This window comes from Thermobia domestica, chromosome 16 (assembly GCF_964235325.1).
Source record: "Thermobia domestica chromosome 16, izTheDome1.hap1.1, whole genome shotgun sequence".
Classification (NCBI taxonomy): Eukaryota; Metazoa; Arthropoda; class Insecta; order Zygentoma; family Lepismatidae; genus Thermobia; species Thermobia domestica.
In genome coordinates this window covers 79,482,910-79,486,882 of record NC_137469.1, presented here as the reverse complement: position 1 = coordinate 79,486,882, position 3,973 = coordinate 79,482,910, and positions in this window count along the sequence as shown.

Sequence of the window (3,973 nt, the reverse complement as noted above, 5' to 3'; positions counted from 1 at the left end):
GTATAAAAAGTTACTTTTTAAAAGAGATATTTTATGTTACTGGTCACTTTTCCTTTTATAATATACCATCGTAATAATAAAACAATATGATTTGTGAAAACAACTTAATACACGCTATTAAATCATCCAATTGTGGTTTCAACTCAACACTATTGACATCATATAGAAATTTGAATACCCAACATTATGACGTCATAAACTGGGTAATCAGATCTCTCTAAGATACAGCAGAATATGATGGTGTTGATACAACCCAATTTTAACACAGGTCAGTGACTTTAGTATGACTAGCACTTTTGGGTCCTTGGTGTTGAGGTAAACATATGTCCGGTTTTACCGGAGGGACAGAGCGATGTTGAGCGGTCAGTTATGGCGTTATAAACTGAGTAATCAGATCTGTCCTACATAGAAGAATATGGTGGTATTAATTCAATCCAATTTTAATTCATGCCAGTGGCCTTAATATGACTACCACTTCAGTGTGTTACTTCAACATCAGGGATCCAGTGTTACGGTTAACAAAGGTTCCGTTTTACCACTGTGACAGAGCCGATGTTGAGTGGTGTGAAAATAACACTGTGACCATGTTACAGACTCAGGTATTAATGAACAGAGGAATGTGGAAATAAGAACAGCACCCCGGTATTTTTGTAATATGTTATAAAAAATACCGTGTTGTTAGTAACACTCCAGCTCGCACGGTGAACGCAAGCCATTGAAGCATAATATTAATAATTGCATTATTAGTCAAAAAATGATTTAGCAAAGATATCATAGCCACCTTAAAATCGTATGTATCAGATAAATACAGATATACTGTAATATTTTTGTGTTCACATAACCTTCCAACTGTATTATAAATATATAAGTAAGACACTGAAAGTTTGTATTGGTCTATAGTATGTATTTCTCTTAACTGCGAGATCTATCTTCATATTGTCCTCTCATCTCGGTCTAGGTATTTCAAATGGTCTCTTTCCAATCGGGTTTCCAGTTAAAATTTTGAAATAGTTGCTTTCTCACATTCTTAACAATGCTTTTAGAATACTCGGGATGCAACTCTCAGAAATTCCCCCTTCTCTGAAGATAGTATTTTATATATATATATATATATATATATATATATATATATATATATATATATATACAGATTAAAAGAAACTTAGTAATGAATCTTGAGGAATTCTATCTTTCTTAAATCTACGTTTAAGATTATTCTAATCCCGTTAACTGATATGCCCATCTTGTTTTTCGATGTTAGCGATTATAAAACAAGTATCCATAGGTAACTGTCAGTATCTCGAATTGGTTGTCTTCATGTTTTGTCATGCATTAGAAGGCTTTCCTCTTCGTATTTTATGATGATCTTTAAAGAAAAGTTATTGCAAACCAATATGGCGTTGTAGTAGGGTAAAAATAGCCGAAAATTTCTCACAACCCAGAACTAAATACTATTGAAATGATGTTTTTTTCTGTAACGTTAATGCGTATTGGTACTCTCATAGGTTAAATGCTAAAGCATGGCACCTTGCGAAATTTGTTCTATGAGTACTTGAATTTCGAAAAACAGTTTTCAACAAATTCTGCTATTTGGATTTATGTAACATATTTGATATAGTAACCATAATTATTGTTTATGTGTATATTTTACATATTTATTTGTCTCTCTAATAATGTTTTAAATTAAATTGAAAATAGTAATTATATTGCAATATTTTTCTTATACAGGGCGATTCAAGTCAGGTACAATAGGACAAATAAGTGAAATATATATATGGAACATCCATACATAGCTAAAATTATTTTGTGCGTTTATTTTATATATTTATTTTACTTATGTATAAAATATTTGCTGCTGTGGCATGCAAACTACCTCTATTTTCTGCGACAAGGCACAATGTATATGCGGATGTGGACGGATATACCTTCAGATGATGAAGCGGTGACAATTTAAACATCTGTGGCTGAACGATTAGTTTAAAAAAAATTGAAATCATGTCATTGGTCGAACATCAGAAAACTGAAAAAGAATACCGCGGAACTTGCAACTGAACAGATTACGATGCGTGTTATCAAGAATCGAGGAGATTTAACCTACGGGCACGGAATGACACCAAATATGTGGGACACATGGTTTCAATCTATACATATATTTGGAGACATGTATTCTGCTATGATATCTTTAACTGGAACTTAACGTCAACAGAGTGCACAACATTGTGAGCTATTGCCATCACGTATGAAGAGGGATCGGAGTAATCGAAGACGTATGATGCAATGGCTGAATAAGCTCAACCTTTTTCAGTGTACGACTCATCGTTGCGCAGTGTAGCCACTGGCGTTATATGATACCAGGAGTTGATGACAAAGTGAACTGTGACGAAGTAGACATTGTTGATAATGAAATACATCAGAAGTTGGATGGCAACCCTTGGAATGCCGTTAGATTGAAGAAGACTGACCAAGCAAAAACATCACAGTATGTAGGAAAAGGAGTTCACATTGGCAATAGTATTCACTATTTCAAAAAGTCAACCCTCTTCAGGCGACTTGCTACGCTTGTTGAGCTCGAGCTCATACCACCCCAATATTTGGCATATGAACTCACTCCCACACCACCAAACGCTGCACTAATTCATTCACTTATGAAAGGATTTGAGAGCATTACACCGAAGGTATCTGAGGAACCTGAGCTATCAGAATAACTTGTTATTTATGGCGGATGTTGCTTCGAGACGTAGTATGGTCTAAACTCCATTATGGATAGATGTGCTTCAGTCATACTTCAAATTTTTATGTCAGCATTTGCATGTTCCATGCATAGTAGTATTTGGCGGTTACCTAAATGGTCCGGATTCATCCTGCAGCACTAGATGTGAAAATTTCATTGAGCGCACCAGCATACGATAACCAGCATGCGTTCCTCTCAAACGAAAAGAACATTAATCACCTAATACGTTTGTTGACTACAGAGTTGAAAGCAAATGTCCACATCATCTACAGAGCACAGAATGATGGTGATACGTTAATAATTTCGAATGCAATTAGCATGGCTCGTAAGGAGGAACAAGTTACAGTTGTGGCGGATGACACGGATGTACTGGTGATGCTGCTGTATCATGCTGATGATTCGGTGGGTAAAATTTTCATGAAATCACGTGTTAAGGGAAAGAGGCATCAACGAAAACCATTCTATGATGTCAGAAGCATCCAGCGTTACATTGTCCCACTAGTTTGCAGGCATCTCCTGTTCATTCATGCTGTTAGCGGGTGTGATACAATGTCGGCATCCCACAAACAAGTTTTGAAGACAATTCAAAGAGAGAATGGCAGAACGACAGACAGAAGACAGAACGGCAAAAGTTTTGAAGACAATTCAAAAGAATGTAACCACTCAAGAATGTGCAGAAGTATTTCTTTCAGATAATTCGTCAGTGGATTCAGTCTCAAAACCAACAAGCAATTTTTCGTCGTTTTGTATGGCGGTACATATATTGACGATGTCTTTCTAGTTCGTTAAACAACCTACATGCGAATGACAGCAGTCGCGTTGAGACCAGTTCTCGAGTATCTCCTACCCCGAGCCGTGCATTTTCATTCGTTAAGAACTTACATGCAAGTACAGCAATGGAAAACTTTATCAACGACAGAAATAGAGCCTCTTGAATGTGGTTGAGTACTCGAAGGTCCACCTCTTTATTCAGAGACTACTAATGAACCTCCAGGACCTGATTCCAGCTTATGTTGTCAGTGCAAAACACTGGGAAGAAAATTATGTAATAGCTCGAGCTGCTCCTGCAGAAAACATAGATTAAAGTGTATGTTGCATATCGATACTGCTATGGCGATGGCTGCACTAATGGTCGTGAAAACATACGAATTTCCGTAGACGATTCATCATGCGAAGAAAGCTTCTAATTAGAAAATAAACATGAAAAATGCTCTTAAATTCACAATCAAACATTGTACTAAT